The sequence below is a fragment of the Neofelis nebulosa genome, chromosome 1 (genome assembly GCF_028018385.1).
Source record: "Neofelis nebulosa isolate mNeoNeb1 chromosome 1, mNeoNeb1.pri, whole genome shotgun sequence".
Lineage (NCBI taxonomy): Eukaryota > Metazoa > Chordata > Mammalia > Carnivora > Felidae > Neofelis > Neofelis nebulosa.
The window spans coordinates 136035371-136059987 of record NC_080782.1 but is presented as its reverse complement, the minus strand read 5'-3'; positions in this window follow the sequence as shown (position 1 = coordinate 136059987).

Here is a 24617-nt window from a genome sequence, read left to right as displayed (position 1 = left end):
TCTAACTACTTGAAAGTAAACTGTGCAGGCCAGGGTAGAAGCAGGGAAACCATTTAGGAGCCTTTGTGATAAACTATGATGGTGACTTGGACCAGCATAATGGTGAAGGTTTTGAAAAGAGGTCAGATTCTAGAGATTTTTTAAAAATAGAGCTCCTGGAGTGCCTGGGTGGCTCAGTCGATTAAGTGCCCAGCTTTAGATCAGGTCTTGATCTCACGGTTTGTGGGTTCGAGCCCCACATCAGGCTCTGTGCTGACAGCTCAGAGCCTGGAACCTGCTTCGGATTCTGTGTCTCCCTCTCTATGTGCCTCCCCCACTCGCACTGAGTGTCTCTCTCTCTCAAAAATAAATAAACATAAGTAAATAAATAAGAATAAGAACTGCTGACGGGTTGAATGTGGGATGTGTTTATCTCTTTGTTTTTTCTTTGCTCATTTGTTTTGTTTCTTATATTCCACATATGAATGAAATATGTAGTATTTGTCTTACTCGGACTTACTTCTCAGCACCATACTATCTAGCCCCATCCACGTCATTGCAAACTGCAAGATTTCATTCTTTTTTATGTCTGAACAATATTTCATTGTATATATACACCACATCTTCTTTATCCATTCATCTGTCGATGGACACTTGGACTGTTTCTGTAGTGTGGCTATAGTAAATAATGCTACAAAAAAACATAAGGGTGTATATATCCCTTTGAATTAGTGTTTTTGGTTTGGGTAAATACCTAGTAGCACAACTACTAGGTTGTAGGGCAGTTCTATTTTTAACTTTTTTGTGGAATCTCCATACTGAGATTGGCTGCACTGGCTTGCATTCCTGCCAACAGGGCACAAAGGTACAAAGGTTCCCTTTTCTCCACATCTGGCCAATATCTGTTGTTTCCTGAGTCGTTAATTTTAGCCATTCTGACAGACGTGAGGTGATAGTTTATTGCAGTGTTTTTTGTTTTTGTTTTTTTTTTTAGAGAGGGAGAGGGTGCAAGTGAGTGAGGGACAGAGAGAGAGAGGGAGAGAGAGAGAGAGAGAGAGAGAGAGAGAGAGAGAGAGAAACTGAAGCAGGGCTTAAGCTCACCCGGTGTAGGACTCGAACTCATGAATGGTGAGAGCACGACCTGAGCCTAAGTTAGATGCTTAACCGACTGAGCCACCCAGGTGCCCCTCATTCCAGTTTTGATTCTCATTTCCCTGGTGGTAAGTGATGATGAGCATTTTTCATGTGTCTGTTGGCCATCTGCCTGTCTTCTTTGGAGAAATTTTGGCGATAATGGCAAATAGTTTTGGTCTCATCCACAGTTTTAATGAGAATGTTCCTTGTTAGCACACCCTGGGTTTTATCTCAGAGGCTTTCTCAGAAACCATACACAAGTGATATTAAACTACATTTTAAAAATTAGCATGACAGAAACCACCAAAAGCAAAGTCAAATGCAAGTGACAAACCATGAAATCGTATTTGTAGCTCATACTATAATACTGTTTCCTAATAGTCAAAGAGCTCCTACAAAAAGATGAGAAACAATGATAAAAACCCAAAAGAAAAATTGACAATGGATAAGAACAGACAGTTCATGAAAAAAGAGCCCCCTCTAGATGCTTTTTAAACGTAAGACACTCAATATGACTCATAATAGCAAGTTAAAGCTATCATTAGATGATTTCCTCCTTACCAGATTGATAAAGATCAAGAACGTAAATAACTCAGAGAATAAACCTTCTCAGAATCAACTTCTATGAAGGGCAAATTTAGCAATATCAATCAATATTTTAAATGCGTATCTCTGACCAAGCAATTTGACTTCTGGCTCTGTATGTTAGACATGTAATCACATATTTATGAAAAGATACACACACAGAGTTGTATGTTACAGTGTGGCATGTATTAAAAAAAATTGGACACAATTTCTATCTGCAATAATAATAGAGTAATGGTTAAATAAATTGTGGTAACTCCATAGGAAGCATCCATTAAAAATAATAAGGCAGCCTTGCAAAACATACTATTAAGAGATAAATATATCATTAAAAGAAAAAAGCAAAGTGAAGAATGGTTTGTTTTTTAAGCTATCATATGCATGTATATTTATAACTACGTGAAATATCTCTGCCAGTACGTATGGCAAACTAATAAATGTGATTGCCTTTGGAAAGCAAGTGGGTGGCTGGAGAATAATTGTGGGAAGGAGCTTTTTAAGCAACAATTTTATTTATTTATTTACTCATTTATGAGAGAAAGAGACCCAAAGCATATAAGTGGTAGGGAGAGGGGCATTGGGAGAGAGAGAGAGAGAGAGAAAGAGAGAGAGAGAGAGAGAGAGAGAGAGAGAGAGAGAGAATCCCAAGCAGGCTGCATGCTTAGCACAGAGCCCAACTTGGGGTGCCATCCCACAACCCTGGGATCATGACCGGAGCCGAAATCAAGAGTCAGACGCTCAACCGACCCAGCCACCCAGGTGGCCGTTTGCCAACAATTTTGGATGCGGTTTTCTGGAAATAGACACTGAGACAAAAATGAGTGCAGAAGGTTTACTAGGGAGTGCTCTCAGGAGAAACGCCTGCCGGGGAGCAGAGAAGGCAGCGTCGACTAGAGGGAGATGACCCACCTCGTAAGTTGCAGCCGAAGCCTTGGCCTGCCCTGCAGTTGTGTGGGGGACTCCGGAGCTGGTTTAATTCTTCTGCATTGTCCCCAGCTGAGGCAAGGAAACCTCAGTATCCAGTCGTTGGCCCGGGGCTACCATCTGGGAGGGCCGTAATCTTGGGAGAGGCAGCTCCCAGCAGCTGATGCCAATTGTTGTCAATGTTTCCAACAGCAGGGCCATGGGTTCCTGAGCCCTGAAGGGGGAATCAGGGAGGAAAACCTTTGAATTTGTTCCAGAATAACTAAATAGGATAACGTAGGTGGGGTAAGCAAGATGCCAGTACCCTACTCTGAAAGTACAGGAGGCTGGGACCGAAAGCCTCGTTTAAAATGGTCTTTGAAGGTCGGTAGCATTCTAAGGAGTTGAATCTGACATTGGAGCTTCTGTCTCATCGCAGAGGGTCCTTAGGTTCCTTCAGCACCCCCGTTCCCCTTCAGTTTTCAGCTTAATTCGTTTTTTTTAAGATTTTTATTTTTAATAATCTCTGTACCCAACATGGGGCTTGAAGTCACAACCTTGATATCAAGCATCACATGCTTTACCAACTGAGCTAGCCAGGCACTCCTAAACTTAATTCGTAATAGTAAAGGTTTTGTTTAAATGCTGCATTATGACTTTTATTGCCAGATATATATTTTTTTATGTTTATTTATTTTTTTATTTTTTTTTTTTTGAGAGAGAGAGAAACAGAGCGCAAGTCAGGGAGCGACAGAGAGAGGGAGACACAGAATCCGAAGCAGGCTCTAGGCTTCGAGCTGTCAGCACAGAGCCTGACATGGGGCTCCAACTCACAAACTGTGAGATCATGACCTGAGCCGAAGTCAGGTGCTTAACCGACTGAGCCACCTAGGTGCCACGCCAGATACTTTATCTGCCCAATATCTAAGCCCTTCATTTTCCCAGGTAATGCTTGGCATTGTCTGTGGTTTTAATCTTTCCAATGCATTATGTTCTCAGCACTTCCTGTTACAGGGTGTATTTATTTCCATTCAGTAAAACATGTTTAAACAACCAGCTTGGTCAACATTCTGCTGGTAATGCATTATATTTTTTAAAGTAATTGTTCTTCATGTATTTCTTTTTTTATTATTATTATTTTAATGCTAATTTTTGGGAGAGAGAGAGAGAGAGCGTGTATGAGTGGGGGAGGGGCAGAGACAGAGGGGGACAGAGGATCCAAAGCAGGCTCTGCAGTGACAGCAGTGAACCCGACATGGGGCTCAAACCCACTAACCGTGAGATCACCACCTGGGCTGAAGTCGGATGCTCAACTGACCGAGCTACTCAGGCGCCCCTCATGTATTTCTGATTATAAAAGTAAAATGTGCGTATTGAAAATATTTTAGAAAAAAACCAGCAAAATAGAAAGAACAAAGACTACATGTAATCCGAGCTTCTAGAGACAAGTACTATCAGCATATTGTGGCTTAGTCCTACAGATTTTATTCTACATATACAGGGCACAGGTGGATATCTTACAATCAGACGTAGCAAACAATTAAAATGTGACCCTTTTACTTTAATGTCTGGAGTAAACTGAAGTCTGTTGGTGACAGTCATTGTAAAATTACACGGCTTTAACTTACATTAAAAAAGAGCATCTTGTGAGGCACCCAGGTGACTCTGTCAGTTAAGCGTCTGACTCTTGATTTTGGATCAAGTCATGATCTCAGGGTTTCGTGAGATTGAGCTCCAGATCAGACTCTGTGCTGACAGTGCACAGCCTGCTTGAAATTCTCTCTCTCTCTCTCTCTCTCTCTCTCTCACTCTCTCCCTCTCTCCCTCTGTCTCTGCCCCTCCCCAACCCTCTCTCTGTCTCTCAAAATAGATAAATGAACTTAAAAAACAAGGGCATCTTGTGAATCTAGGAAGTCACTGCTAGAATATTTTTTTCATAATTTACTCAGGCTATGAGGAGTTAACTTATTGATGCTACTAATCAATCCAGCTTTTGATCTCAGGGTCAAATATCCACGTGGACAAATAAGCCAGAGTTTACTAACTTGTTGGCGAGACCACAGCTTTGCAAATTAGAGGGCCTGATACAGACATCACATGATTGTATACAGATGCTATGGAAAAAGAAGTGTCAGATGAGATCTTCCAAATGAACCAAATATGTTTTTGTATGTCTTATTGTTGTTTAGCTTGCCACATTAATTACCCTTTCACATATTTTCTCTGAAGTGTTCATCCAGTTATTTTCTGAACAGATGGTCCCCTGAAGTTACCTCATTCAGGGCAGGGTAATTAAGCATGGAAATTATGTTATGAAATACGGCCCTATCTTTCCATAAGATATGCTACAAAGTCTGGCAGGCCGGTGAATTTAAACAAAGTGTCTCCAGGTATGTTGTTTTCAGCTGAGTGAAAGAGGCTCACAGCCGGGTAAAACAGGTTACAAAAAGAGTGGAAGCTGTTGTTCTTGTATTTCTGGTTATAAGGGAAGAACTTTCAGAGCTCACTGGCTAGCCAACTAACTACCTGAGGTTTGCACTCATAAACCCTGAGTGAATATGTCAGGCTTTTCTGGGGCTTGGCCTTTCTGCATGAAACTTTTGGATTACAAGATAGCTGTGAAGCATTTACTGCTTTGGTATTTTTGATGTTTTGGTTTTTAAGTCAGGCATTTGGCAATTGCACTAAATCTTCAAGATGTAAAGTGTAGTCTAGTTGATGATCTATGTGGTGACGGTCAACATCCTCATAAGCTTTGGCCATCTGTTGAGATCTTTGTATCCCTCACAAGGATTGGAAGATTCAACACCAGTATTTATAGTGAGCGGGAACCAGGAATGCTAAACCTTCTGTAGGGTGTGGGAATGTCTCACAACTGAAAGTTACCTTCAGTTTGTATGATTTGCCTGTCTTCCACCAGCATCAACGTGCTACAAATATAAATCGATGGTAATTTGATATGTTTTAATAGTGAAGAGTTTGTTTTGTTTTGTTTTTTGTTTTTTGTTTTTTTGAGAGAGAGAGAAACAGAGCATGGTGGGGGTGGGCGAGGGGGACAAAGAAAGAGAGGGAGACACAGAGTTTGAAGCAGGTTCCAGGCTCTGAGCTGTCAGCACAGAGCCTGATGCGGGGCTCAAACTTGTGAACTGCGAGATCATGCCCTAAGTCAAAGTTGGACACTTAACTGACTGAGCCACCCAGGCGCCCCAATAATGAAGAGTTTATTGTTGTTGTTGTTGTTGTTTTTAAAATTTTTTTTTTTTACGTTTATTTATTTTTGAGACAGAGAGAGACAGAGCATGAACAGGGGAGGGGCGGAGAGAGAGGGAGACACAGAATCGGAAGCAGGCTCCAGGCTCTGAGCCATCAGCCCAGAGCCCGACGCGGGGCTCGAACTCATGGACCGCGAGATCGTGACCTGAGCCGAAGTCCGACGCTCAACCGACTGAGCCACCCAGGCGCCCCTGTTGTTGTTTTAAGAAAAGTTACAAAAAAATCCCTGTAATTTTGGAGAAGGTGGTATGGACAAGGAAACCCAAATGAATTAAAGACATAGTCTCTGAATAATTTACTAAGTCTGAGATTCCTCTGTATGTGATGCATGATTATAAATACTAAAAAAAAAAAAAAAAAAAAAATTGGCAGTAAATAAATTGGAAAGGGAGCTGTTAGTGCTGATTGAATAATTTCCCATTTTAAAAATGTATCTGTTATCACTGATGATATATGGTAAGCCTCCCGTTGTATCACTTGTAGTATTGTTGAAATTATGCAGTGGCATAAAAAAGTGTTTTGCGAATTCGCAGTTTTAGAAATCGGACAGCCCTGATGGGGTACATTAACACTATTCACGTCTTCATTTGGCAGGGATATGGTACCTTCTCATCTTCTCCACGAAGACAGTGTGTTGTCTTGGCATGTTATCATTAATTTATTTGAATCGCTTTCTCTTGTCATCCTCAAATATGAATCACATTTGTTCCTCTGCTGTTTAATTTTTCTGTTTTTCTCCCATGGAGTATCTTCTGGTCCTGTTATATCTCAAATCCAATCCTTTTTTTTTTTTTTTTTAATGTTTTTATTTCTTTTTGAGAGAGAGAGAGAGAGACAGTGTGAGGGAGGGGCAGAGAGAGAGAGGGAGACACCAAATCTGAAGCAGGCTCCAGGTTCTGAGCTGTCAGCACAGAACCGGATGCTGGACTGAAACCCACAAACTGGGAGATAATGACCTGTGCCAAAGTCAGATGCTTAAGTGACTGAGCCACCCACGTGCCCCTCAAATCCAATCCTTTTGATTACAATGCGTACAAGAATCTGCCTGCTTCCTGTCTTGCAGTGTTTTACTACTATCCAAAGCGTGGTCCATTTTGTGGTCCAAAGTGTGGATATCAGTGAGAGCATCAGTCTCACTAGAAGCTCGATGGAATCGCAGAATCCACATCCCTCCCAGAGCTAATGAATCACAGTCTGCACTTTTGACAAGATTGCCAGGGCATTCCTAAGTGCATCTAACTTTTGAGAGGCACTGAGGTAATGGAGCCATACGCTATGGTTGATATATTGAAATACGGAACAATTACATAATATTTTATTACGAATTTTGTTACAGGCTGAGTTGTGTCCCCTCAGAATTCATATATTGAAGCCCTGACCTCCAGGACCCCAGAATGTGACTGTATTTGGAGACAGAACCTTTACAGAGGTGATTAAGCTAAAAGGAGGCCTTTTGGGTGGGGCTTAATCCAATCTGGGATCAAAACAGTGGTTTTGGCAAAAAAACCCACAACAGTCACATCTTATCAGTGGAACAAAATAAACCTGCAAAAGCTTACATGGCCAATTAACCTAGGACAAAGAAGCCAAGAATATACAGTGGGGGAAAGGACTATCTATTCAATAGATAGTGTTGGGAAAACTGGACAGCCACATACAGAAGAATGAAACTGGAGGGGCGCCTGGGTGACTCAGTCAGTTATGCGTCTGACTCTTGATTTTGGTTCAGGTCATGATCTCGTGGTTCGTGAGTTCAAGGCCCTCATTGGGCTCTGTGCTGGCAGTGCAGAGCCTGCTTGGGATTCTCTCTCTCTCTCTCTCTCTCTCTCTCATCCCCTCTCTCTCTCTGCCCCTCCTGTGTGCTCTCTTTCTCTGTCTCAAAATAAATAGGATAAACTTAAAAAAGAAGAAGAAGAAGAATGAAAGTGGACCTCCTATCCTACACCATACACAAAAATAAACTCAAACTGGATTGAAGACTCAAACCCAAGATGTGAGACCGTAAAACTCCTAGAAGAAAACAAATCTATGATTTGTTTATTTTTGAGAGAGAGAGAGAGAGAGAGAGAGAGCGAGAGCGAGAGCGAGGGAGGAGCAGAGAAAGAGGGAGGCACGGAATCTGAAGCAGGCTCCAGGCTCTGAGCTGTCAGCACAGAGCCCGATGCAGGGCTCGAAACCACGGACTGTGAGTTCATGACCTGAGCCGAAGTTGGACACTTAACCGACTGAGCCACCCATGTGGCCCCAGTACATCCCTCTTGATTCAAGATATAAGAGAATATGTTTTCTTTACATGTTTGGATGGAAGGGCCTTTCTTTTCTGATAATGTGTGTAAGTCTAGCTTTCTTGAATTGTGATTGCAGAGTGTGGCTTGAATTGCATCCACTGTTTGAACTCTGTTCAGGCTTTTTTGGGGACCCAGATATGGTTAGGGTTCAAAGGGCCCTTGAAATGCAGATATATTATCGACTTTAAGGGAACACGGTATACCGGGTTTTATTGCATCTGAGTCACAATGTCTTTCTTTTACATTTTAAAATCCCTGATTCGGATTCATCTTTCAATTTTTGGCATCTTATAATTCCTTTTGGCCAGATGGCACTTGTAATGTGGTTGCTATTGCTGGCACATGGACAAACGTGGTCACAGCTGTTTATATCATTACATTTCAGCTGAGCTATGTTTGCATTGCTGGCTCTATACATGTTGGGTTTAATTACCATTTTAAATATGGGCGAAAAGATTATAGTATATGTTTTGGCCCTGAAACTAAAAGTTACTGGGCACAGAGCAAAGCTTGGAAATAAAGCTGAAAGGTATAAACTTGATATTAGCAGAGCAAATATTGTTGATGGAAGAATTGCTGTAATTCCACATTTTCTTGCAAAAATAACCAAAGACTTGGTAGAACCTTCAAATAATAAATGACAGTGAGGTATGAGTGGATGGATCTGTGTGACATTTTGTTCCTGAGATATGTGCAGGAGTATACTTGTTGCACACCAGAGAGAGCAAACGAATTTAGGAGAAATTGCCAAGTCCCTCAAAAGAGCTGAAATAAATTTCACAACACGCAGTTGATGTTCTTTTTCGTGCATTTTGCAGGCTACAATTAAGGCATTGTGTCACACTTTATTATTTTTTCCAGTTCACTTATTTATTTTGAGAGAGAGAGAGAGAGAGAGAGAGAACGAGTAGGGGAGGGGCAGAGAGAGAGGAAGAGAAAGAATCTCAAGCAGGCTCCCGCACTATCATTGCAGAGCTCCTTGCAGGGCTTGATCTCTCTTGCGATCACGACCTGAGCAGAAGTCAAGAGTAGGACGCTTAACCGAACCGAGTCACCCAGGCGCCCCCTTGTGTCACACTTGTGAATGATAACATTCCTTCTCTCAGGGCTACCAAAAAAGTGATAGGTTTTACAGCTGATGACATCTTACATTCAAAGAGATGTGATAACATTGACCAGTTCTACCTTATCATGTTGTTTGTGTTGTCCATATCCTCACATCCTTTTTGAAAAGTCTATGTGATCTGCTCTGGACCCCGAGATGCAATTAAAGTCTCCTAAGGTAAGTGTATCTAATTCTGGTGTATCTTTTGTAATATCTGCTCTTTGACTATTGCCACTGTGCTTTCAGAGCCTGTCTATCCCTGACTTTGTAAATCATATCAATTAATATTGTAAGTAGCACCACTTGGTCTCATTTTATGTGTGTTTGGCATGAATTCCTATTGCCTGATATTAAGATACCAATTCCTGCTTTCTTTTAATGTGCATTTGCCCAGTTTACTTTTGCCCATTCTTTTATTTTCAACCTTTGTGAATCATTTTGTTTTAGGTGTATTTCTTTTACATACTATAAAGTTTGGTTTCTGCTTTGTGATCTAATCTGAAAATCTGTTTATTTCTAAAAGGTGCATAAGCACATTTTCATTTTTTTTTTTTTATGTGGCAGGGATATTTGATTTTTAAAAAATTATTTATTTATTTGTTTACTTATTTGCTCACTTATTTATTTTATTTTTCTTTTTTTATTAAATTTTTTTTAATGTTTATTTATTTTTGAGACAGAGAGAGAGCATGAATGGGGGAGGGTCAGAGAGAGAGGGAGACACAGAATCCGAAACAGGCTCCAGGCTCTGAGCTGTTAGCACAGAGCCCGACGCGGGGCTCGAACTCACGGACCACAAGATCATGACCTGAGCTGAAGTCGGATGCTTAACCGACTGAGCCACCCAGGCGCCCCTCACTTATTTATTTTAGAGGTGGGGGGAGTGCACAAGGAGGGAGAGGGGCAATGGGAGACAGAGAGAGAATCCTAAGCAGTTTTCACGCTCAGTGCAGAGCCTGACATGGGGCTGGATCCTGAGATCCTGGGATCATGATCTGAGCTGAAGTCAAGAGTAAGATGCTCAACCAACAGAGACACCCATATTTGATCTTTTTTTATGTCATTTTAAAAGATACTTTGTTTTGATAATTCTAAAATTCTTTTGTGATATAATTTGTTTTTGTTCTTTCGATAATTCTGATTTTTTTTTTTTTTTGCATTTTTGGTGACTTCTTTTTTAAAGATTTTATTTTTAAGTAAGCTCTACACCCCACATGGGGCTCAGACTCACCACCCCGAGATCAAGAGTTGCATGTTCTACTGACTGAGCCAGCAGGCACCCCCATTTTTGTTGATTTTATAATTTAAAATGTTTACTTTAGGAAATATATGCTTTTGCAAATCATATATCTGATAAAGGGATTGTATCCAGAATTTGTTAAAAAATTCTCACAATTCAATACTAAAGACAAAACCCAATTTAAAAATGGACAGAAGATTTGAATAAACACTTCCCCGAAGGAGATATGTGAATGGATAATAAAACATATGAAAAGATGCTCAAGTAGTTATTATTAGGCAAATGCAAATCAAACCCACAATGAGACAGTACTTTGTATTTTCTAACTCCTGGCCTGAATGTTTGTAACCTTCCAAAATTTGTATGTTGAAGCCCTAACTTCCTATGCGACTGTATTTGGAGTCAGGACCCTTATGGAGGTAACTAAGTTAGTTGAAGTCATAAGGGCAGGACCCTAATCCAATAGGATTAGTGTTCTTATAAGAAGAAGAGAGACCATAGGTCTCTCTTTCTTCACACATACAAAGAAGTCACGACGTTAGCACACAGCAAGATGGTGTCTCCCTACAAGCCAGGAATAGAGTCTCACCAGGAACCAAAGTGGCTGGCACCATGATCTTGGCTTCCCACCCTCTAGAACCATGAGAAATCTTTCCGTTATTTAAGCCATTTGGTCTGTGGGATTGCGTTATGGTGACCCGACCTAATACACTCTTGAATAGCTCTAATTGGAAAGATGAATCATTACACGTATTGTTGAAGACATAGAGAAATTAAAATCCTCATACATTGCTGGTGGGACTGTAAAATGACGTAAGCTGCTTAGAAAACAGTCTGCCCATTCCTCAAAATGTTAAATATACACTTCCTTTAAGACTCAGTAATTCCCCTCCTAGGCAAGTCCCCAAAAGAAACATACGTGTGGAAAGCATATGTACTTATGAAACTTGTTCATGAACACTCATAACAGCATTATTCATGATAGTTAAAAAAACAGGAATAACTCAAATGTCCATCACCTGATGAATCCATAAACAAATGTGGTATGTGTGGACAATAAAATATTCATCAGTGAAAAGGAATGAAGTACGTGCTCTAACTTGGATGAACCTTGAAAATATGTTAAGTGAAATAAGCCAGACCCAAAAGGACAAATACTATAAGATTCCATTTATATGAGATAGCTAGAACAGTCAAATTCATAGAGAAAGAAAGTAGATTAGTGGTTACAAGGGGTCGCAGGAGAGCAAGAGGAGAGGTGGAAAATGGGGAGTGACTGCTAATGGGTATGGTCTTTTTGGAGTGACAAAAATGTTCCAATATTATATAGTGTTGATAGCACAACTCTGTGAAAACCAATGAATTGTATACTTTAAGTGGGTCACATTCATGGTATATAAATTATATCTCAATGAAACTGCTAAAAACCAAAAAGAAAATTATAAATGTGTGTGTGTGTGTGTGTGTATACATATGATTTTTTTAAAGTAACCTCTACCCCCAACATGGGGCTCAAACTCATGACCCTGAAATCAAGAGTGAAATGCTCTCACAGACAGAGCCAGCCAGGCACCCCAAAAGTTTTTTCCTAGTAAGACATGATTTAAAGTTCCCTGCATTTCAAACATGAAAAAATATATACAAATAATGTGTAAAACAGAGAAGACTATAATAATATCAGGCTATAATAATAGGCTATAAGGGAAAAAAAGCATTATTTGAGTTAAAAAGGATCACTACATAGTAATATGAGGCTCAATTAGGTAGAAGATATATACATGTTGTAAACTTTTATGAATTTACCAACATAGCACCAAATCTAGAAAGCAAAATTTATGAGCACTTTGAGAGGAAATGGGATAATTCCTTATCCAAGAAGGAGATTTTAATGTATCTCTCTCAGTAAATGATCCTTAAGCAGAAGAAAAAAAAAATCAGCAGGGGTATTAAAGATTTAAACAAGGGGCACCTGGGTGGCTTGATTGGTTGGGCATCAGACTTCAGCTCAGGTCATGATCTCAGGATTCATGAGTTCAAGCCTCATGTAGGGCTCTGTGCTGAGAGCTCAGAGCCTGGAGCCTGCTTCGGATTCTGTGTCTCCCTCGCTCATTCTGCCCCTCCCTCTGCTCATGCTCATGCTCTGTCTCTCTCTTAAAAATAAATAAACATTAAAAAAAAAAAAGATTTAGACAACATGATTAACAAGCCAGATCTAATGGACATATAATCAGATACATTCCTGTCAAGCACATATGGAACATTTTTAAGATTTATTTACGTGGTAGGCCACAAAATATAGCACAGAACCATCCAAAAAAAGGATCACAGTCTCTGTAACACTATAAATTTCACTGAAATATTTTAAAAACTAATAAATTTCTAGGTCCTGAGACAGGAGGGAGAGGGAGAGGGAGAGCAAGAGGCTAAAACCGTGCCCTCAGGCTAAAACTCCTGAACTGTGAGATCACGACCTGCGCAGGTGCCCGCTGCCCGCCAATCAGTACTGCGGGGGCTGGCGCTCGCTCTCTCGCTCTCGCTCTCCCCCCTCTCTCTCTCTCTCTTCCTCTCTCTCTCTCTGTCTCTCTCTCCATGATCTCACAGTTCAGGAGTTTTAGGCTGCGAGCACCGCTTGAGGAGAGAGCGAGAGCAAGGGTGGGGGGGGGGGGGGTTGGGGGTGGAGACGGGGGCGGGGGGGATCTTTCTACCCTCTCTCCCCTCTCTCGCTCACTCTCCCTCTCCTCTCTCTCTCTCCCTCTCCCTCTCATTCGAAGGGAGGTAGCGAGAGGGGGTAGTGAGAGAGGGGGTAGAGACAGCGGGGGCGGGGGGGGGGGAGAACGGGGGATCTCTTTCTCTCTCTGTCTCTCTCTCTCTCTCTCTGTGTACATGGGCAGGACAGATTAATAAGAAAGGAAAAAATTAGGAACCTGTTTCAAAGATTTCATGAAATAAATTTATGTAATAGATCAAGATGAAATACAGAAACAACATATAAATAAATTGAATTAATAGGTTTAAAAGCTTTCCCTGCAAAATAAACCAAACAATTTGGTCTGAATAATTTTACAAGCAAGTTTTACCAAAAATTCAAGTGTCAGCTAATGGCAATCTTATTATCAACCATAGATAAAGAATAAACCCTTCCCAAATCATTTTAATAAGCTAGCATAACTTGATACCAAAAGACATATAAGAGAAGGATACAATTTAACCTCACTCATTAACATAAAGATAATAAAAATGCCAAGCAAAGTATTTGCAAATGAATTCAGGAGTATATAACAAAGATAATATCTCGCAGTCCATTTGGGTTGAGTCCGGATTTGCAAGGTTGAGCCAACAGGGGACAATGTGTTAGAGTATTTCACCATATTGAAACATTTCAACATGTGCAGAAAATTTTTTCCAGATGCAATTCCAGATGAAAGGTAAAACAGTAAAGCTTTTAGAAGAAAAAATATGAGAATATCTTCTTGATCTTAGAAGAGGGAAAGAATTCTTAAACAGGATGTAAAATACACTAACCATAAAAGGAAAAATTATAAAATGGACTCTATTAATATTTGAATTTTTAGTTCATCAAAAGATACCATTAAAAGATTATAAAAGCAATTCACAGAGTGAGAGAAGATATTCGGTAAACATGTATCTAATAAAGACTTATATCTAGAATATATAATAACTTCTACAGATCGATAGGAAAAAGGACAAATAATCCCAAAAGAAAATAGGGACATGATTTAAACAGTGACACCAAATAGGAGGATGTCTGAATAGACAACAAGCATATGAAAAGCCATTCAATTTTATTAGTAGTCAGGAAAATGCAAATTCAAACCACAGTAAGATACCATTAAAACTCACAAAAAAGGCTATCTTTTTTTTTTTTTTTGAGAGAGAGAGAGAGAGAGAGACAGACAGACAGAGAGAGAATGAATGGGGAAGAGGGGCAGAGAGAGAGAGAGAAAGAGAGAGAATCTTAAGCAATCTCCACACTCAGCACAAAGCCCAATGTGGGTGCTTGATCCCATGACCTGAGGTGAAACCAAGAGTTGGATGCTCAACTGACTGAGCCACCCAGGCACCCCCACCAAAAGGGTAATATTAACAAGGCAGAAAATATCAAGTGTTGGCAAGGCTGTAGAGGAACTGGGATTCTCAGACAGTCCTGTCAAGAGTGTAAGTCAGTCCAACAACTCTGGAAAATGTTTGGTGATATCTATTCAGTCTGAACATAGTGCATCTCCTATACCAAAAATTTCACTCCTAAGTATATATGCAACAAAAATTCTTACATAAATCACCAAAAAACATGCACCAGAATTTTTATGGCGGCACTATTTGTGATAGTCCTCAAAAGGAAGCAATCCAAATGTCTATCAACAGCAAAATGGAAAAAGCAAACTGTGGTATGTTTGCACCGTGGACAACCATACAGCAATGAAAAAGGATGAATCACTCATGTATTTTTTTCTCAGGAGGCTACCAGACAATGTGGCTTTAATTAAGGGACTAAACCAAGATAAAGACATAGGTTCTGAGAAAACAAGATTCCAATGCAATGGAAAGATGAAAGGATTCTCCAGAACAACGAAGGAGAGAGGTCCCAGAGCAAGAGCTGTTCACCAGGCCTGGAGGGCCACTGATTCCTACTGGAACCCCCTGGGAAGCTCCAGGAGGGATCGCTGCACAGGGAACTGACTAAATACCTAACGTATCTGATCTTACTGAGAAAAGAATTTCAAAACCGAGGGAAAGTTTAGGGTTGGCTATGGTCTGGATGTTTGTGTCCCCTCCCAAATTTATATGTTAAAATCCTAACTCCCAATGGTGATGGTATCAGTAGGTGGGGCCTTTGGGGTGATTAGGTCACGAGGCCTTCATGGATGGGATTAGTACCTTTATAAGGACAGACCCCACAGAGCTTCCCAGCCCCTTCAGCCACGTGAGGGTACAATGAGAAGTCTACAGTCTGGAAGAGGACCCGACTGGACCGTGCTGGCATTCTGATCTTGGACCTCCAGCCTTCAGAACTGTGAGAACTTTCTGCGGTTTATAAGCTACCCAGTCTGTGGGATTTTGTTCCAGCAGCGCGAATGCAGTAAGACAGGGGTGACCCAGTAAGAAGCTCTATAGGGAGAAGATTGAGCAAATGCGAGGGAAGTAATGATTAAATCTAGGGTTGAAAACTAGAGTTGAGGCAGGGAGATATGACATACAGAAAAGGGGATATTCAGGTATACCACTTGGCTAGCATTTACATAGTCATAACAACGAAATACTGGACATTTATCTAAATACTTCGATAATGAGGGGCACCTGGGTGGCTCAGTCAGTTAAACATCTGGCTCTTGATTTCTGCTCAGGTCATGATCTCATGGTTCATGGGATCCAGCTGTTCGTAGGGAGCCTGCTTCGGACTCTCTCTCTCCGTTCTCTCTGCCCCCTCCCCTTTCTCGCTCTCTCTCAAAATAAACAAATAAACATAAAAAAAATAAACACTTTTGTAATGTAACTCTATTTGGAGTCAAGAGGATGAAAAGTATGCTTGTTGCCAAATGCAGTGTATGTGGTGTGTGTGGAGCCGGGGGCGGGGGGGGGGGGGGCGGTGTGTAAGAGAGAGGACAGACAGACAGACCAACCAAACCCATATTAATTCCTCACCACCCATAGTATGAAATCAGTAGGTAATGCCTAAAATAGGAAATTAAAGAAGTGGTAGTATAAACACATTATTTAGAGACTTGGAGGTAAGTATTGAAATAATGACAAAAAATAGTTCAAAGCTCTGGGAAATGGGAAATGGCGACAAGATGTGAGTAGGGTGACAGGTTGGAGGGTAAAACAGCTGAGATTAAAACATTTTTTTAATTTCTTTTTTTTTTTTAATAAGCCTTATGGAATCGTTTGACTCTTTATACCGTGTATATATAATTTTTGGTAAAAAACAAAAAAAGTGTGGGAGCGCCTGGATGGCTCAGTTGGTTGAGTGTCCGACTTTAGCTCAGGTCATGATCTCACAGTTTGTGGGTTTGAGCCCTGCATCAGGCTCGGTGCTGACAGCTCGGGGCCTGGAGCTTGCTTTGGGTTCTGTATCTCCTTCTCTCTCTGCCCCTCCCCCACTCACGCTTTGTCTCACTCTGTTTCTCAAAAATAAATAAATGTAAAAAAAAAAATTCTTTTTCAAAAGTGTGGTCAATTGTGTTGAATGACCACCACCACCACCCCCCCACACACACACACACACACAAAATAGGATAAAAAGTGATTATTTGGCAACATGGGCTCTTTGATGACCCTGGAGAAGAACAATTTCCTTCTACAACAGAAATTAAGAATAGATCCAGATACCTGGCTGGCTCAGTCCGTAGATTATGTGGCTCTTGATCTCAGGGCTCTGAGTTCGAGCCCCATGTTGGGTGTAGAGAATTTTTTTTTTTTTTTATGTAGACAAGTATTTTATTGGTCAGGATTTATGATGACAACAGCAAACTATTTAAAAATATTTAGTTTCATGCTGACTCCTGGAGAAGGTCAGGGGCTGAGGCTTGCATGCCACACAGTCAAGAACGATTATATAAAGAGAAGCTCTGCGCCACACATGGACTGCTCTCGGTGAAATCCACTGCCGACGCCATCTGCTGTTTGGCACATCCAAGGGCAGGGTGGAACCTGCATTAAAGCTACCCCAGGATGGGGCGCCTGGGTGGCTCGGTGGGTTAAGCGTCCGACTTCGGCTCAGGTCATGATCTCACGGTCCGTGGGTTCGAGCCCCGCGTCGGGCTCTGTGCTGACAGCTCAGAGCCTGGAGCCCGTTTCAGATCCTGTGTCTCCCTCTCTCTGTGACCCTCCCCCGTTCATGCTCTGTCTCTCTGTCTCAAAAATAAATAAACGTTTAAAAAAAAAAAAAAAAAAAGCTACCCCAGGTAACCAGATATCTCCACCACTATAGATTCCAGGAGATTTGGTTTCCTGTGTGAAGCTGCGACGTATGAAGTACAGTCTGCTGAGTGAAACTCTCATGGCAAAAGAACTGGGAAATATCTTTTTTTTTTAAATCAATTCAAACTATTTTTATTACTTTGTTAGTAAATATAACATCTTGCCCTTTAATTTATTATTTTTTTTAAATTTACATCCAAGTCATTTAGCATATACTGCAACAGTGATTTCAGGAGTCGATTCCTTAGTGCCTCTTACCCATTTAGCCCATCCCCCCTCCCACAATCCCTCCAGTAACCCTCTGTTTGTTCTCCATATTTTTGAGTCTCTCATGGTTTGTCCCCCTCCCTGTTCTTGTATTATTTTTGCTTCCCTTCCCTTATGTTCATCTGTTCTGTGTCTTAAAGTCCTCATATGAGTGAAGTCATATTTGTCTTTCTCTGACTAATTTTGCTTAGCATAATACCCTCTAGTTTCATCCACATAGTTGCAAATGGCAAGATTTCATTCTTTTTGATTGCTAAGTAATACTCCAGTGTGTGTGTGTGTGTGTGTGTGTACCACATCTTTTTTTTTTAACATTTATTGATTTTTTTTTAAAGACAGAACATTTTTTTTTAATTTTTTTTTAACGTTTATTTATTTTTGAGACAGAGAGAGACAGAGCATGAACAGGGAAGGAGCAGAGAGAGAGGGAGACACAGGATCTGAAACAGGCTCCAGGCTCTGAGCTGTCAGCACAGAGCCCGACGCGGGGCTCGAACTCACAGACCGTGAGATCATGACCTGAGCCAAAGTCAGAAGCTTAACCTACCGAGCCACCCAGGCGCCCCTAACATTTATTGATTTTTGAGAGAGAGAGAGCACAACCTGGAGAGGGGCAAAGAGAGAGGGAGACAGAGACACAGAATCGGAAGGAAGCTCCAGGCTCTGAGCTGTCAGCACAGAGCCCAGTGAGGGGCTTGAACCCACAAGCTGCGAGATCATGACCTGGGCTGAGGTCACACGCTTAACCGAGTCACTCAGGCGTTCCTATACCACATCTTCTTTATCCATTCACCCATCGATGGACATTTGGGCTCTTTCCATACTTTGGCTATTGTTGATAGTGCTGCTATAAACATTGGGGTGCATGTGCCCCTTCGAAACAGCACACCTGTATCCCGTGGATAAATGCCTAGCAATTGCTGGGTCGTAGGGTAGTTCTATTTTTAAATTTTTTTTTTCAACGTTTTTAATTTATTTTTGGGACAGAGAGAGACAGAGCATGAACGGGGGAGGGGCAGAGAGAGAGGGAGACACAGAATCGGAAACAGGCTCCAGGCTCTGAGCCATCAGCCCAGAGCCTGACGCGGGCCTCGAACTCACAGACCGCGAGATCGTGACCTGGCTGAAGTCGGACGCTTAACCGACTGCGCCACCCAGGCACCCCTATTTTTAATTTTTTGAGGAACCTCAATACCGTTTTCCAGAGTGGCTGTACCAGTTCCCATTCCTAGGTGTAGAGAGTTCTTAAAAATAAAATCTTTAAAAAAATATAATGGTAAATATTACAAACACTCAGCCAACATTACTTTTCCCAAGAATTGCACATATTTTCATTCAAGATGTATTTTTATTTTTATGGTTTTTCTATCATCTCGCGTATATGCTGAACCTAGAAGAACTCCTCATGTAAATATTTTTAGTTTGTTGTTAATTGCAGGTTATCCACTGCCATTCTCTCTAAAGTCATTTGGAGGTAGAAAACTTCAAAAGATAAATAGTGTGTAATCTTGACAGCTTCCCGCCCACCCTGCTCTCACTGTAATTCTTCCCTTGCACCCGAGGGCTTTTCCCGGGTGAACTAGATATGAGTCATTCTTTGCTTTAAGAGATGGGTTCCATTATTGGCATCTTGAGGTTATAAAGCCACTGGTGAAGTCTAGGTGAAGACTGAAAAATTCAGATTCACATTTCCAGCTCCCCACCCTCCTCTCCCCACCCACCCCTCCTCACCTCCAACCAAGTTAAGTTTCCATAGGAAAGGATAGAAGAGGAGAGAGACCACACAGGGAGAAGGGGGTGGAGAAAGGCCAGGAGAGCCAGTGTCTGTGGTGGGTCTGCTTCTTAGAGTCCATCTAGTCTCCAGTCAGGTGAGGATGTTTCTGCTGTGTTGTTCCCGGAACACCACCCCCGCCTCTGGGAATTCCATCCAGACCCTGGACTCTGGGAAAGGTGAAGAAGGAGAGCCAGTCGTGTCTGTAACTTTGGCCATCTGCACACCAGGGAGTAAAACAGTTGTCTTTTTGCAGGGTGACTACATTAACATGAATAGTTTTATTCTTTTATTCGGTATTTTTTTCAGTAAGTTTTCAAATGAAACACGTTGCCTTTCATTACTTCTAGAAACATTAAATATTTCGGAGTACCTGGGTGGCTCAGTTGGTTAAGCGTCTGACTCAGACTCAGTCAGCTCAGGTCATGATCTCACGGTTTGCGAGTTCAAGTCCCGCATCAGGCTCTGTGCTGACAGCTCAGAGCCTGGAGCCTGCTTGGGATTCTGTGTCTCTCTGTCTCTTTCTGCCACTTCCCTGCTCGTACTCTGTCTCTCTCTCCTCAAAATGAATAAACATTAAAAAAAAAAAAAGATTAGGGGCGCCTGGGTGGCTCAGTCGGTTAAGCCTCCGACTTCAACTCCGCGGTCTGTGAGTTCGAGCCCCGCGTCGGGCTCTGGGCTCATGGCTCGGAGCCTGGAGCCTGTTTCAGATTCTGTGTCTCCCTCTCTCTCTGCCCCTCCCCCGTTCATGCTCTGTCTCTCTCTGTCTCAAAAATAAATAAACGTTAAAAAAAAAATAAAAAAAAAAAGATTAAATATTTCAAGATTATTAACACCAAAGTTGGTCAAATATATTCCATACTTTTCCCTTTATGTAGCATTACATATTGAATAAGGCCATGAACCGCTGGAGGCCAAATGCGATTTATTAATTTATTTTAAATGTTTATTTATTTAATTAGAAAGAGAGTGAGCAGGGAAGGGGCAGAGAGAGAGGAGACAGAGAATCCCAAGCAGGCTCCACACTGTCAGCAGAGCTCAATGCAGGGCCTGCATCCACGAGCCGTGAGATCATGACCTGAACCGAAACCAAGAGCTGGACACTGAACCAACCGAGCCACCCCGGTGCCCCCGCCAAATGTGATTTAAAATACATACAATTCCAAAGAATGACGAAGTATGAAGTCATTTGTTTTGAACTAATAAACTAGTTTCAGCTGAATTATCTGTAAGAGTTTTTTTCTTTAATGACCCAAATATTGTTTTGGAAAAACCTAGAGACTCACACACTTGTCAGAACTTGACCAATCCCACTTGCTATGCTAGGCAGATAGGAAGCGAGCCGGCAGTCCCAAGCACAGTAATCTTGCACGGACACTCTGCTTGCATAACATTGATTTCTGAGGCTTTAAGTACTTATCTAAACTAACCTTGGATAAAAGGGCAACGATCTAGTGCTTGAAAAATCCTTTAAGGGTGCCTAACAATCGCTAACACTTACTTTAGTTTTGATCTTTTTTCGAACCCTTGGAGACTGAAAAGCGAGTTATCATTTTATATTTTAAGAGTTGCGCTTGGGGCGCCTGGGTGGCTCAGTCGGTTGAGTGTCCGACTTCAGCTCAGGTCACGATCTCACGGTCCGTGAGTTCGAGCCTCGCCGTCAGGCTCTGGGCTGACAGCTCAGAGCCTGGAGCCTGCTTCGGATTCTGTGTCTCCCTCTCTCTCTGCCTCTCCCCTGCTCGTGCTCTGTCTCTCTGTCTCTCAAATATAAAGATTAAAAAAAAAAAAAAAAAGGTTGCGCTTTGTGACGGTAAAAGTAGCGGTTTCCCTGCAGTCTGAAAGAGGAGTCCTTAAGCTGCATGCCAATACTGGTGCATTGTCCTAAGAATCCACCGTTTTAGAAGTGGAATAGAAAAGATATTTCTAAACGAAAGCTAAATTTTATCAGAACACCCAAAAGTGCCTATAAATCCCGAGGCTGTTTCCACATCTGCATCGCAAAGCATGATGGCTAAAACATTAGGGAATCAGGCACCCTCTCTGGCATTTTAAGAGATACTAAATCATTCGTTTATGAAAAGATACAATGTGTGACTGAAAACATGAGACTGTCTTGAACCTGGAAACACAGATTTAATAATATTGGACGGACTATTGCTTTTGTTGCTGGAACTTACCCCTGAGGGCGTTTGAGTCTCACAAGAGTACAGCAGCTGCCTTGAGCAAAGCAAAAGCAGGGTTTAGAAACAACTCATGTGAAAATGATTTAGGGAATGTAGCCAGCCGTTCTAGCAATTTCCACCCATTTTGAGGTTTTTACCAAAAAAAAAAAAAAAAAAAAAGCCAGTGTGCTCTTAGTCTGCATTAATAGGAAAGCATAGTTGACAGTTGCTCCCTTCTTCAGAAGTGTGACATTTAATTCTGGATGTCGTATCTTGTAAGCAAAAGAGACCGCTGTCAAGTTCTCATGGAGAGAAATCAGGAGTGTGAAGGGCCTTGACACATGTCACACGAGGAAGAGTTGCACAAACTAACTTGAGCATGTGTAGCTTTGGAGAGAGTTGTCTCTCTGACTCTGGCTGCCTTTACTTTTTTTTTTTTTTATTAAAAATTTTTTTAACATTTATTCATTTTTTGAAAGAGAGAGAAACAGAGCCCAAGTGGTGAGGGACAGAGAGAGGGAGGGAGACACAGAATCCAAAGCTGGCTCCAGCCTCTGAGCTTTCCACCCAGAGCCCAACGTGGGGCTTGAACTTACAAACCATGAGATCATGACCTGAGCCAAAGTCAGACACCCAACCAACTGAGCCACTTAGGCTTTTACATTTATAAGAGGTTTTATTTACATAAAAGCCCCAGCTTTTACAGTTATGAAAGGTGATTTGTGGAAGACTGTTTGATTAGACCTAGCCCATATTGCCTCTGGATGTGGAATCTTGACCAAAGTTTGAACCTTGCAGGGAGATACATTGTGACAAAATTTCCAAAATACCATTTTATTAATGTTTCCCAAACACAGGATGAGGGGCTTGGGAAAAAAAAAAAAAGTGGACCTCAGTCTCGAGATCTGTCGAAATAGGCTGGACAATTCTTGGCAAGGAGATTTAAATATTGGGTGGGCTGTTAATGAGACAATCTTTAAAGTCATCTCCAGCACCCAATATGAAGATTTCAGAACTTCACAGCAACAGTATAAATGTTCTGTTCTCTTCAAAATGTAACTGAGGTATCCTGCATGATAATTAAAAAAAATTTTTGTTAGCATTTTATTTATTTTTAAGGGATAGGAGAGAGAGAGAGAGAGAGAGAGAGAGCATGAGCAAGGGAGGGACAGAGAGAGAGGGAGACACAGAATCCAAAGCAGACTCCAGGCTCTGAGCCAGATGCAGGGCTTGAACTCATGAGCCGAGAGATCATGACCTAAGCCAAAGGATCATGACCTAAGCCAAAGTCTGGTGCTTAACCGACTGAGCCCCCCAGGTGCCCGTCCCATATGATAATTTTCAGTGCAAGGGATGCCTCTTACGTGCACATCCTCAGACGATCTGCAAGTTTAGTGTCTATCCCATTTCCCCCATCCCCACACCCAATGTATTTAGGACACCTCTACCCTTCTCACTCCTGCCTTACGGACCATCTACATCTAAAGAAGTTGCTCTAAACGTTTATTTTGGTTTTGAGACAGAGAGAGAGACAGAGAGCGTGAGCGGGGAGGGGCAGAGAGCGAGGCAGACACAGAATCTGAAGCAGGCTCCAGGCTCTGAGCTGTCAGTGCAGAGTCCTTGCAGGCCTCAGACCCATGAACCATGAGATCATGACCTGAGCCAAAGTTGGATGCTTAACAGACTGAGCCACCTAGGCACCCAGAAGTTGCTGTAGATCAGAAGGAGCCTCTATCCTGCTGTTGCTTCCTCCAGAAGGAGGAAGTCGGGTATCCATCTGAAACCTGTATAATCAAAGAAATTCTCTACTTACATCTGTCTGTCACGTGACATTGCTTGCCCTGTTCAAGGAAACATGGCTGAAATGGTCTCGCTAACACAGATCTGTCTCACCCTCTTGGCTGCTCTGCGAGGTACCTGCTCTTGTCTGTCACAGGGCCTGGACTACCACCCAGACAACCTTTTAGACCCAGTCATTGTAGCGAGCCCCCAGGGTGCAAGCTGGTTTGGTCTGTATGCCTCCAAAGCTTAACCTCTGTACGCTATAGTGGGCAGCCGGGAGAGAGACATAGTCGAGAAATGTGGAAAGACTTGATGCATTCCCGTGAAGTTTGGCTCCTGAAAAGGACAAGGATTCCCATGTCATTTTACCAAACCCGCTTTGGAGAATGGGAGCCACTTTGACCCAAACGCCTAGTTTCCAAGTTTATTCTGGATTTACTAGCTAACGTGGGTATTGTAGCTTAACGATTAGGAGTGGGGGTTCTGACCTGGTCACAGAAAAGCATGATGGGAAAATATTTCCTGACTGGAGTGTTGCTTTTTAAATGTGAATTTTTATTTCCTTTTAGTTATTTTAAACTGTTTACACCTTTTTCTTGATCTTAAAGATTGTGTAGATTGTGGCTGGGGAGGGATGAAGGGTGATTGAGTCTAAGGATAATGAAATAATCAGTGACTGAAGCCATTTTCTCATCATCCTTTGTTCTGAGCATTCTTTGTACCCTTCAGATATCCATCTTTTTCATTTGAAACCCAGTCCTTCCCTTGAAAGATTTTATTGTGTAAAAAGTTCCACAGGTCAATAATTTAGAGGAAAATGAGTATTTGGTCCAAGAAAGGAAAAATAGTCAAGAATTTAGGACTTTTATTCTTTCTTTTGTAATTGTGTGAAGAAATGAAGAAAAAAAAAGTCATAAAAAGCAGAATTTTAATGTGAAGACTTTCTTTGCCATAATCATTAGTTTTCGAGGCAGTGTCAATTTACCCTGTGTGCAGAGTCCACTTCGCACATCTTTCCTCAAGTATCTTCTATTTGTGTCATGAATTCCCTTTCAATCAACCATAGGTTATTTAATATACATTCTTACAAGGTGCCTGGGTGGCTCAGCCAATTAAGTGTCCGACTGTAGCTCAGGTCATGATCTTGTGGTTCCTGAGTTGGAGCCCCACGTCAGGCTCTGTGCTGACA